The 13,222-nt window shown below is 36.8% G+C and overlaps 3 long non-coding RNA genes across 12 annotated transcripts; all 3 read left to right on the top strand.

The window, feature by feature from the left end:
- Positions 1-1,571: 1,571 nt before the first annotated feature.
- On the top strand, positions 1,572-4,688 carry LOC113061810 (uncharacterized). Of its 7 annotated transcripts, none has more exons than XR_003278438.1 (7): positions 1,572-1,656; positions 1,826-1,878; positions 2,873-3,159; positions 3,359-3,597; positions 3,690-3,872; positions 3,983-4,083; positions 4,577-4,688. It is a non-coding gene; the product is annotated as an uncharacterized LOC113061810 (long non-coding RNA). The 7 variants fall into 7 exon arrangements; XR_003278440.1 differs by having other exon boundaries at positions 1,580-1,656; positions 2,873-3,181; positions 3,516-3,597; XR_003278436.1 differs by having other exon boundaries at positions 1,583-1,656; positions 3,516-3,597.
- A 149-nt stretch (positions 4,689-4,837) lies between these two features.
- Positions 4,838-6,673, top strand: LOC113061813 (uncharacterized). 2 transcript variants are annotated; one of them, XR_003278445.1, is made up of 5 exons: positions 4,838-5,294; positions 5,365-5,629; positions 5,941-5,971; positions 6,069-6,217; positions 6,624-6,673. It is a non-coding gene; the product is annotated as an uncharacterized LOC113061813 (long non-coding RNA). The 2 variants fall into 2 exon arrangements; XR_003278444.1 differs by having other exon boundaries at positions 5,941-6,217.
- A 335-nt stretch (positions 6,674-7,008) lies between these two features.
- On the top strand, positions 7,009-12,963 carry LOC113061812 (uncharacterized). Of its 3 annotated transcripts, none has more exons than XR_003278441.1 (4): positions 7,009-7,063; positions 8,970-9,063; positions 11,374-11,454; positions 12,718-12,963. It is a non-coding gene; the product is annotated as an uncharacterized LOC113061812 (long non-coding RNA). The 3 variants fall into 3 exon arrangements; XR_003278443.1 differs by having other exon boundaries at positions 7,014-7,063; positions 9,005-9,063; XR_003278442.1 differs by having other exon boundaries at positions 7,019-7,063; positions 8,970-9,052.
- Positions 12,964-13,222: the final 259 nt, after the last annotated feature.

Here is a 13,222-nt window from a genome sequence, read left to right on the forward strand (position 1 = left end):
GGAGTTAGAGAATGCCAAATTAGAGCTGCGAAAGCGTGAACTTGATCATCAGTTTGCTTTGAAACGAATGGAGTTAGAGATGGGCTCTAAGGCTGCTCATGCTGCCTCTGATGATTTTGATGTCGGCCGAAATCGGAGGATGGTTCCTCCTTTTTGTGAGAAGGACGTTGAGAAGTATTTTTGTCATTTCGAGAGGGTTGCAGCTTCATTAAAGTGGCCTGAAAATGTTTGGTCTTTGCTTTTGCAATGCGTGATAACCGGTAAGGCGCAGGAGGTTTATGCTTCGTTGTCCATTGAAGATTCTGCTGATTATACGATTGTTAAGGCTGCTATATTAAAAGCCTACGAGTTAGTCCCGGAAGCATATAGACAGCGATTTAGACAATACACGAAACTTTCGAATCAGACTTCTGTTGAGTTTGCGCGTGAAAAGGAAATTTTGTTTTATCGTTGGTGCGCGTCTCAAAAAGCCGAGAGTAGAGAGCAGGTTAGACAGTTAATCCTTATAGAGGAATTTAAGAGTTGTGTACCTGTCGCCCTTGCTACTTATGTAAACGAACAAAAAGTAGACACGCTCTACAAAGCTGCTACTCTGGCCGATGACTTCTTTTTAACACATAAAGTCACTTTCAAGGATGTTCAAAAATCACGAGATAATATTCCTGTTGATCCACCTGTTGTGTTGCCTCGCAAATCGTTTAATGGTAAGCCTACTGTTTCGACTGGTGATAGCACAGTTAAAGTATTCTACTATTGAAAAGGAGGCATTAGCATTAGTTCTTGCGATTCAACATTTCGAGGTGTATTTGTCCAGCTGTTATTCGATCCTTGTGTATTGTGATCATAATCCGCTTATCTTTTTGAACTCCATGCGCAATTTTAATCAGCGTCTTATGCGCTGGAGTTTATAATTGCAGCCATACGACCTTGACATTAAACATGTCAGAGGTCGGGACAACGTGGTCGCTGACGCCCTATCCCGGATTGGATAGGCCTGTGGTAACGTATGTTTTTGAGAAAGGTGTCTCTTAGTAGATGTACTTTCTTGTGGTGACGGTTCACTTTTGGGGGATGAAGGTGTTACATGCATGTATATTTATGTATTTGCCTGCCCTCTAGGGGCAGGTAAAGCGTGATTTACCATTGTTCTGATTTAGCAGATCCTCTACACGTGTGGACTATTTACGTGAGCTTAAAGGAAGTCAAGTTCCCATACTTCGGGGGCGGAACTTGAGCGGCCGTCCCGAGTCGTAGCTGAGCTCTCTTCTGTGTTTATCCTTCTTATTTTTCCTGTCTAATTTCTCCCACTTGTTGTTATATTCCGTTTAATTAATAAATTCCCCTTTTGATCGAGCCTTTGTGTCATCCCTCTTTTGTGTTATAGCAGTGGCTGTAACACCCGAACTATGAACTAATCAGTTCTCTTTCCGGCTCAGACTGCATTGGTTTAGCACAGGTTTAAAGTATTGGGTTGTCACGTGATTAACCTTTTCGCACGTAAGTTCTAAAATAGTCAGACCAGCAGTCTGGCGTGAGTTTTTTTCTGCGACCGTTATTTTGCAATCAGTTGCGTTCTAATTTCCATGGAGACGCATGAACCTTGTCATGTGACATTTCAGTCAAAATGGCGCGCACACGATGGATAACCGTCTGCAGGTGAGTAGCTTTAATATTTCGCTTTATTTAATTTTTTTTATTCAAAACCTCTCAAATAATTTGTTAGCGTGTACCGACTATGGTTGAAATGGTTCTGTTTGCTGCCCCCACCCCCTCCCCTCCACTGCTGTGAACTTCGCTTGCACATGGTACTTTGCATCTCCCCCAGAACAGCCGCGTGACAATCCGTGCATCTCCCCCAGAAACGCCGCGTGACAATCGGTAAGTATTAGTATTTAGTTGTTAATTTTATGTTTCATAATCCGTGCATTCAGGAGGTAAAGTCAGGGTTCAGTTGAATTGATACGTTATACATAACGTGAATATACCAAAGCACATATTTGACGTTAAATCAATTTTCTTGTTTGTTTTAGTATATTGCTCACCGAGTTTTATATCTCTCAATTGCAAAGCAAATCAAAAGATGCCATGTTTAAGCAGAGTAAAGCTACATGGTATGACATTGTTAAATTATATTTTCCTAGCCTACAAAACATTTGAGCAAGCTAATAAGTGAAGTGTGAGTCTATACAATTATTATATTAATATATGGTCACACCTCACTTATCAGCTTGCTCAAATGTTTGTATAGGGAAATATAATTTGATGATGTCATACAATGTAGATTTTACTTTTTTTGTAGAAGTAGTGCAGCTGTGCATATAGCCCAAAAAGAATGTATGTTTTGGGTTTCATGTATGTTTTATTAATGTAAAAATAGAAAAAAATATAAATGTATACCAGTTTGTATTAAACAAAAACGTTTATTATCACTATTACAAAACAGAAAACAAATATATTTACAATGACTAACAATTAAAATAGTATCATAAACAAACACAAAATCTGTAAAAATACTCTGACTTTTGGTAAATGTTTTTGTTTAAAATAAACTATATTATACATACTGGTACCTTTTATATTTAATAATATAATTACAATAAATTATAAAGTATCATCATAAATTCATTAATATAGGCTACTCTGACTTTTTACAGGCTTAATAATGCTTCATGAAAACCAGTCATCATATCCGCTTTGTAAACAAATATAAAAACAAATATGTACAATAAATATTAAACAAAAAACTATAAATATACTGACTTTTAATAAATGGTTTTGTTTAAAGCAAACTATTATACACACTTAATATGATTACAATAAATAATAATTAACAATGTATCATCTTGAATTAATATACTTTGACTTTTTACAGGCTTAATAATGCTTCAGTGTGTGGTACTCCTCAAAACACGGGACAGCACACAAGGGAGTGTTGCATGGCACACACATGTGCTTGGTGAGGCGCCTCTGCTTGCCCTTGCGTGTGCTGGAGAGGCAGACCTTGCAGTGCCGCCTGGTCTTGCTGCCCTGGGAAGTGGTCTGAGGGACTTCAGATGGGAAATGCCTGGCTGTAAGGCGCAGAGGAGTGTCCAAGGCAGGACGCCCGCCTTTGGTTGGACCTCGCAATGTGCTGTACTCCTCCAGCAGCCCTCTCATCAGGTTCGTCCTGAATTGTAGGGAGGTGATTTCCTTTCCTACTCATAGTAGAGCACATCAATAGGAAGTGAGGAGAAAATATTAGTATGTGACAGTGTGGTCTGTTTATTATTGTGAATTTGTTAACACTTTAAATTACATTAATTAAAAATGTTAGCACTTTTTATCTCGTTTATATTTATTTGTATCCATTTCTCACCAGTAATTTGCCGGTAGACGATGTGGCTGTTGAGTAAAACCGTGTCGAGTACATGAAAAAATACTTTCTTGTACCACTTGGTAGACTTTCTGGTGCATTCATGAAAACCAGTCATCATATCAGCTTTGTCAACTGCACCCATCTTTTTGTTGTACTCCAGCACACAGACTGGCTTCATCATTGGTTGCCCAGTGAGGTGATCCAGCTTGCCTGTGGCTGCCATACCAGTTGGATGGACTGTGGTAAGGACATGAACATCCCTCTTGTCATGCCATTTACTGCCAACTGTGACCCATTCTCTTTGAATTCCACCTCACCTTTTTTCATCTTGCAGGTGAACTTTGGCATCCCTTTTCTGTGTCCGTGCACGGTCCCACAAGCTCCAGTGCCAAGTGACAAGAGGTGCTGGAAAAGTATGGGACTACTGTACCAGTTGTCAACATATAGAACATGACATTTGCTTAAGTAAGGGTGCTAAGAGTGTCATCACAACGGACCCAGAAATCCCAAGTCCTGGGTAATGTTGGATGTCAGTGGAGGATCCGGTGTAAATGATCATGTCCTCCACATAACCAGTTAGCACCTCACACAAAACAAAAAACTTGATCCCAAATCTGTGCCATTTAGATGGAATGAACTGACGAAATGCCAGCCTGCCTTTCCACTTCATCAGAGACTCATCCACACACAGATCCCTGTATGGCACAAAAATGCGACGAAAAGAGGAGGTGAGCGCAGTGAATATGTGTCTGATTTTTTTCAGCGGGTCATTGGAAACTGCTGTCGCATTGTTTGCAAAGTGAAGACAGCGGAGGAGCAGAAGGAAGCGATCCTGTGAGAACAAAGACCCAAAAAATGGGATCAAGAGCATGGGGTCTGTGCTCCAGTAATCACGAAGTGATGGTTTTTTGATCACACCCATTAAGAGAACTGACACTAAAAATGTGTACATTTCAGGGATATTTGTTGGAACCCATTTAACCAGCTTCCCTTTCATTTCCTTCTCTTGCAAGTCAGAGGCATAGCGGTTTGTTTCCTCCACAATTTCTCCCATGACATCTTCCGTTAGAAACAATTTAAAACAATTTACCTCACTGGGTGATTCTGGTGGATTTTGCACACCACAGTGCTGGTTGTTAAAATTGCCTGGGCCAGGAGGATAAAAAAGATTGGTTGCCTTCCACAACAATGAGTTTAATGTTACCTCTTCTGCCTCATTAGGAACTGGTGTCATCTCTTCGTCTTCAAAGTTGTCCAGAGCTTCAAGATTTGGGGGAAGATCCTCATCACTGTCACTCTCTGCCTCGCTGTCAAACATCTCCTCATCAGAATTAAAAAAAATTTCTTCAATTTCCTCATTTGTCAGTTTTCTTCTTTTGAATGTATTATCTGTCATTTTCTCTTATGTTGGTGAGCTGGATTAAAGTTGTCTCTTTAAATTACAACAAAAGCGATTGTGAGGTAACGGTGACGTCAGCTTTACATCAGTTGTCAGCGGGAAAAAAAGACTCGCAATCCATGACAGTTAAAATATTTTTATTTTTTTATACAAAATATTTACAAACTTGTAGTTATTAACATCGTTAAATATATGTAAGTTAACTCCTAATGTGGTATTAATTTAAGAAAAAAAAACATGTTTGTTGATCGGTAAGTTATCACGACGGGCTATGGGCGCCGCCATTATTTGTTTACAACACTGATGGAGAGTTGGACTTAGAGCCTGCTGGATTTACAACATGCAAGATCATCCATGTTTCCCGAAATATATGACTGTAACCCCCGCTTCACTGCATCTCACGCGACGCTCCTGCTTGACGCTCACACGCTGCTTCTGGAGTGAATGCACTCATTGATTAACATGCACGCACGTCTGAAAAAATACCCGCTGTTCACGCGTCGCTGACACTTGCGTTGTGAAACAGCTGTTATCTACAAGGTATGTGTTTGACTTGAATAAATATTAATATTACATGTTTAAAATGTTCTTTTACTGGTATATATCCCAGACAGCACATGTACGTCTGGCCGACGTCGGCCCAATATCGAAACGTCGGTCTCTATACCTAAAACATCTATAAAACATCGGCCTGGCGGAGGCCGATATAATTTGGTCAGTGCTCTGTTCTCCAGCTCATCAATCGTCGGCCCTGAGTTGGTTCACGACCGCGGGCCGATGCCGCGCTTCTCTGTGTGCGCGTGCCCAGTATTCGTCTCTTTTAGCCACCCAGAGAGAGAGAAGAGGATAATCCCAGCGACATCTGTGGCTCTCAGGTAACGTTACGATTTCACTTCAGCTCAATTAGACAAAAAATACTACTTTGTTAATTCTGTGACACTGAAAAAGTACTAGTAAGGCACACGGTGTGTTTTATACAGTCTATGGGCAGCTGAAGAGTCTGGCTCATTTTCAAATAATGTTACCGTTAACTTTTTGAGCCAACGGTCACGGTAGCGATTTTTTTTTAACATTAATGTTAACGCCTTAATGCGTTTTCAGAAGTTTCTCGGAGAGAAAATGTAAAAGCGGGTTATTAAAGAGAAGTCCTGACTGCTTTTTCACCGTGTTTTTCACTCTTTTACAGGCTTTCAGAAATAATCCGGTGAAATAATATGGTGAGCTATTGTTGCTGTTGCTTCTGAACTACAAAATGATTTTTAAATTTATTATTGAATGAGACTGTACATTATAAATGTAATGCTTTAACTCTAGATGTTTGTGTAAATGCTGTGTGTGCGTTGAGTCCTGCGCCAGGCTGCGCGAGCGGGGAGCAGAGTTGCCATGGAAACGGGGCATCAACACAAAAACCGTTACTGGCAAGCAGTAATCTCCGTCTCTCGCTGCAGTTTACACTGTTTTGGGTAAGTTTAGTCGCTAAAATCACACAAATATTACATACAAATGTTCCTGACACGTTTCTTGCTTGTTATTGACATGTTTCAATTAAATTTATTTTATAGAAACGGTTTAGTTTCTTCGAAAAAGTCCGTTAGCATCTTAGCAGTTTTCAGGTAGGCTAACTATATAGATTGAGCTCTTGTTGATGAAACTCTGGGCTTTTAATCAAATCTTCGTGTGTGTATGAGATATTTTGATGGCACTTTGAATGTTTTGCTGGTGATTTGTCCGTATGTTATTGGAAAAGGCTGATTTACTGAATCGATGACGTCACTTACAGTGAGAGTGTAATCGGCTGAAATCAAGTTCACATTAGTTTCGATATTTCATGATAAACAGATATTAATACAAATTGTTATGTGATTTCAGGAGGACAGAAAGAAACTCTACAGAACAGAAGTGAAGCTCCGAGATTTCAACATTTCTGAAGGGAGATTCTGACTTAGAAATACAGGTGACCTGAAGAAGCTCATGAAAAACATGAATATGCCTTTTTCAGAATACATTTCACCAATTTTAAGAAGTCCCTGACATCATAACGTAAGTCACACTCAACCTAAAACTTAAAATATAGATTGTGTTATTTTAAGATTATATTTTTAGTAGTAGAATATGTATATTACATGTTATTATAATTGTTATATATTATTCTGTCTTTTATCTCCATTTCACCTCTACTCTAGCTTGTTTCCTTCTAATGAACCTGGAACTGCAGAGTAAATATTGTTGACTCTGTGTCAGATTGCTTGTTTTGTTCCTGGATTCTTCAGTGATGATGAGCAGAGTCTGAGTGAACCTGCTGTCAGACAGTAAGTACCGTGGGGTTTCAGTCAGGGCCTTCAGTAAACAACTGTTAGATACCTGTACACATCTTACACATCTCTGTTACAGCTAACGCAGCCGTATGTGTAAAAGTGCGGTCACACTAGCCTTTGAACGTGCAAAATTATTTCGGACGCCGCTGCGAATATGGGCGGGAGCAAGATATAACGGTTTCCCCTTATCACAACATGGGTTAATCTGTGCTTTTACTGTGTCTTTGGCGATGGCGTCGAAAGCGTCTTATTATATTGCACTCTGTCTCTCTCTCTCTCTATAAATATACACACTAAACAATAAAAAAAATATAGAACGTGTCCTCATTCAAATGTGCCATCTGTTCCTGTTTCCATTGACACTGCGAACCATGCAGCTTCTTTTTTAATTATCTTTTAAATATGTATTATATAAAATAGGATGCTGCGCTACGGCTAAAATTAGCACTTCATTTTTTAATTTCTGTACAGAGAGGTCACGCAGTGACGTATCATTCATCTACTGGTCCCACGACTTCACGTGATGCGAATTCGCAGGTCAAAGTTCACCAAACTTTGCATTCGCATGCGTATGAATGGAAGTCAGTGGAACGAAAAGTTTAGTGTGACCGCCCCTTAATGCACATATTATGCCCCACACAGGCTCTCAACAACAATGACGGGGCTGATCAACAACTTCAGCAGTAGGCTAGATTAGTGTGGGTTAAAGGGATAGTTCACCCCAAAATGAAAATTTGCTGTTAATTTACTTTCCCTCAGGTCTTCCAAGGTGTGGGTGACTTTTTGGTAACAATTTATAATAAAGTTCAGTTGTAAGTCACTTTTAAGTGAGTAGTTAATGATGAACTAATCATTTACAAAACATTCATAAGCGCCTAATAAGTGATATACGAATAATTTGTGTACTTTTTGTAAATTCATTTTAAAAGTCATTTACAAGTAATTAGATTATGATTAACTAATTATTTACAAAACATGACTGTGTTCATAGAAATAAATGATGTTAATATTTTTATCTATGTTCTGTAGATTAAGTTATAAATAATTTACAAGTGACATGAATATACATTCACTAATGATTAAGTAATATGATATGATTTACACATCTTTCATAAGCAATCTTAAAAAAAATAAAATCACGAAAAAAATCAAACAGATCCTTAATTTTTAATAGTTACTAGTTAATATATTATGAATCACTTATAAATCATTGAAATGTCAACATTGTACTATTATCTCAATAAACAGTATAAATCATTTACAAAGCTTTCTGCACCCCCCAATCTAAGGTGTAAACTACTCATCAGTTGTAAATGTTTTACAAACTTTGTGGTTTTCAGTTGTGTGTGCATATGTATATATATATATATATATATATATATATATATATATATATATATATATATATATATATATATACACACACACCAACACACACACACACACACAAAATCAACCAACCTGTAACCGGAAAGTTTACGTTTACAACTGATGAGTAGTTTACACTTTAGATTGTGGGTGCAGAAAGCTTTGTAAGTTATTTATAACTTAATCTACAGAACATAGATAAAAATATTAACATCACTTATTAATCATCTATGAACACATAGTCATGTTTTGTAAATGATTAGTTTACCATTAGCTTATTACTTTTATTACATGGCTCTGTGGGTACTTGATTCTGATTGGTCAGTTGCGACATTCCGATGCATGTTATCCCTGGATAAAAACCTGTAAAATGTAATAACAGAGCTCATCCGGGTAACAGTAGTTGGTGCTGTACTCTTGCTTTAACAATTTTTTTTTTATTGGTGGAAGCTGTGCATTTGTTTAGCTAATAAATTATAAAAACTGTGTACAACAGTTGTGTACAATTGTTTAATTATGTCATCCTGGTTAGGGTTGGCCTGATTGACGATGTCATCGTTTCTATAGACAGTTGTGAACGTGCTGACAGCTGGTTGCCCAGGCTATGGATTAAAGGTAATACTGTTGTAAGTAGTGTTCATTTTCTCCTAAATACCGATCATTTCGCTTCATTAGACCTCAGTGTATCACCAGTAGCCACCGGTATTGATTTGGTCTTTTTTTTTTTCTGGACATCCACACAGCACCACAGTATTATCAACTAGAGATCAACCGATAGTGGATTTTTCCAATACTGATAGCTAGTTTGGACCACACTGGCCGATACCAATTTATAAACCAATAGTTTTTAAAATGAATACTGAACAAAATTTATACTGAATGAGAGCAGCGGTCTGCGGTCGCACTGCGGGTTCCTGGGTTTGTGTCCATTCTCGGACCATTCCATGTATTTCAACTGTAGAAAAGGTTGTTCCGAGCCGAAACTAACTTCTTTCATATTTGTCGACCAATATACAGAAAACTACATCAGTATATCATCATAAACACAAACGTTTTTGTCTTACATGAATGTAAACAGATGAGAAAGAAAACACACACGTACAGTATTTTTGTTTAAAGAGACAACAGCCTAATAAACGCGCTGTCTGTCATTAATGTTAATCAAAGAACAAAAGAAACAAAAGAAAATCATTCACTGATCTCGACTGAATATATTTAATAACTTTAATTGATTAATCTTTATTTTATTTATAAAAAGAAAACTATGCAGTGTTTTTAAACTTTTAGTTACAGTTTCTGTACCTGAAATTTTGTTTAGTTGTATTTAGGATATTGCTAATTGTTTTGTTTGTTCATATCTTACTACTGACTGGTTACTTGTCTTTAACACTTTAATATTTTTATTAATTAATTGTTTTTGCTATGGTATTTTTTTTTTTTTTAAGCACAGGCAAAATTCCTCTTGCAGTGTTTTGTAAGCTGCTGATTTTTGCTCATGTTATTCAGCTGCAACAGAATGCTTTGTAAAAAGACAGAAACATGTTTGACATCTAAATGTTTGACTTAATTTTTTTATATTGGATTTTTTTATCTTATTGGAATCAAAACTAGGAATCGATAAGCAGAATCGGAATTGGAATCGATAAAATTCAAACGATACCCAACCCTACACACCGAACGCATCACATTTCATTTGCTGCTATTTTAGAACAGTGCATGATTATCTAATCATGTGCAGCGTCTTTGAGAAGTCACAGTTATCACACACACCGGATGCGTCACATTCAATTCAAGCAGCGGTCTAAAACTGTTTATTTAATCACCAAACGGACATACGTTTGCTTCAGGAATGAACTATGTGGCATATGTGTTTAAAGTTCAGTGTTAAAAAAAAAAGAGCAAACGGAAAGAAAACGCGCAATCTGTATTACAGCTTTCTATATGAAGCATACAGACTGTATTAGAGCCACAGAAAGACCAACATTTTTGCTGTAAAATGCACAATACATAATTTATAGCCTAGGGTGAAGTCATTATGTAAATTTACAATGATTTGAGATTAATATAATGTTATTTAATAGAAAACTATGTGAACGGCTGCATTTAAACTCGCGTCTGAAGTTTCCCACTCTGTGCAGCGCACAGTGTCACATGGCAAAACAAACGCAACACGGAAAAATATCTTCATGGATTTTGCAGATAACCGATAGTTCTACAAATCAACTATCGGGTGCCGATTAACCAGCAAAACCAATGAATCAGTCGACCTCTGTTATAACAATGTGCATGATACAATACTCATCAAATAATAAAGAACTCATTTCATGTCCCTTGACTCAGATTAAAAAGTAATCACGGCCAACAAAATAACTTGTGCTTGGTTTAACTGTTAGCCACTCATAGCACTCGTAGTTGCAATCTTTGAAATGGTGCATAAAAATGTTGCTGGCCTTCAGTTTAGGTGTAGGTCTTCCTTTCTCAGTTGTAGGTCTTCATTTCTCAGTTATTCTCTTTTTTTTTGTGCAAAATAGCACCTTAAAAAAGCATTTTAGTAGATTGGCAACCAGGTCTGTAGGCTGTATTTTCTTTTCATTTAATTTAACTTTCGTACTTTGGAAATCCCTGACTAAAAGGGCAGTCTAACGCTGGGGGTAGCACTGGGCACGTCTCTAGACCCAGAGGGTGTGCTGTCATTGAATGTCAAATTTTGATTGGCTGATGATTCTGTCACTAATGCTCGTAACAAATCAGATGTGACTTCTTTCATCAAAAGGGGAGCACAATCTGTAGTGCTGGCCATAGACTTTTTGTAATGTAGGATATTCCAGGTCAACCTCAACTAAACTAATCACAAGCAATTTGTGAACATTACACAAATGTAAATGATAACTAAACAGTCTTTAAAAGCTTTTTTCACACAATTTTGTTTTTTATAGGGCCAGCAGAGCCCTGCTCACCCTGTCGGCCCACCGCTGCTGTCAGACAACATCTCAAAGATGCTATAAACTGCAGGACCAGTAAGTATAATCTTGAACATACACAACTGTTTCATAAGTTTGGGAAGGTATGGTTTTTTGTGTTTTTGAAAGTCTTTTATGGCAACCACAGTTTAATATATTAAATGAAAACAATTCACTACAATTTAAAATAATAGTTTTCTATTTGAATATATTTAGAGAAGTCAATTATTCCTGTGATGGTAAAGCTGTATTTTCAGCATCATTACTCCTGTCTTCAGTGTCACATGATCTTCAGAAATCATTCTTATATTCTGATTTGCGTCTGAAGAAACATTTCTGACTATTATCAGTGTTGAAAACCGCTGTGTTCCTTCATTTTTTCAGGATTCTTTGATGAATAAAGTTTTAAAACAGTACAGTGTTTGAAACAGAAATGTCTGTTTTAACTTTTGATAATTGATAAGACAGTGATAATAATTGAAAATGTTTATTGAGCAGCAAATCAGAATGATTTCTGAAGGATCATGTGACACTGAAGACTGGAGTAATAAAAATTAGCTTAGATCACAGAAATAAATTACATTTCACAATATTCACGTAGAAAACTGTTGTTAAATTGTAATATTTCACAATATTACAGTTTTTTTTTACTTGCTTTTGATCAAATAAAGGCAGCCTTGTTGAGCAGAAGAGACTTTTCTCAAAGACGTAAAAAGAAAATCGTACTGACCCCAAACTTTTAACGGTAGTATAAATTACAAATATAATGTTCCACCTACTGAAATGTATATTCCATTCTAAAGAGATGCCTGTTGCACAAATATTACATTTACAGGGATCGCGTGAAACACTTCATCAATAAACTGATTTTTGAGAGCATTAGTGGCAGTGTGTCGATTTTTGTTTATTGATTGGTGAATTGGAAGTGGATGTGTGTTTATAACCTACTTGTGATTAAATCAGATATATAGAGCAAAATAAGCTCAAATTGAGGCAGCAGCATCTATGGTGCATGCATGGCCTGTAGTGAGGTCACTAAATTCTAACACCAAGAATTTATCAAAGTCCACTAAAGGAAGCAAAACCTATTGGTATTTTACTTTGAAAATAGCCTTCCAAATAATATTTGGGGCTCGGACACACTTTTTTTTGTTGTTGTTTAAATTAAATTAAAATACATAGTTTAGTATTCACACAACACATCTAATAACCATGCACTCCAGTTATATGTGATTAAATAAATAATATTTTGTCTGAAATAAAATGAACAGCAGCAGCTATTCTAAACTTTCTCCTTTTTATTTCCTGTTTCTATCTCAGGATGGCCATCCCAAGGTTTCTAGAGATTACAGCAGCTCCAGACTGAATCCAAACTCACTTTTGAAGACTTCAGATGACACCCAAGGCTCACAAAGACTACAGACGACAACTGTACATGAACACACAAAACATTGGACACACAAAACAAATATTATCCTTATTTTGCCTATAAGGGTAAATTTGATGATTTTCAAACTACTTTATTGTAACGTCTCTTATATCTGTAAATGAACAATATTTACTCTCTGAGTTATGTGGACCTACATGTCCCCTTTTATTTGTAAGCATCACTTTAAAAATGTTGAAAGATAATGTTAATGTTAACTGAATACAAAACTAGAGACTTGTTTAGTAAGATTTTATCAGAAAATATTTTTGAACTTTTATCATGCAATTTAAAACATTTTAATTGCTTAATTAGTATTGTTTGCCTGGTTTTATTTTGTGTTTATGTAACTCTTTTTAAAAAGTTCTTGGCATAAAGTTAGCCCGCGCTGCTGACAGC

This window comes from Carassius auratus, chromosome 43 (assembly GCF_003368295.1).
Source record: "Carassius auratus strain Wakin chromosome 43, ASM336829v1, whole genome shotgun sequence".
NCBI classification, from domain to species: Eukaryota; Metazoa; Chordata; class Actinopteri; order Cypriniformes; family Cyprinidae; genus Carassius; species Carassius auratus.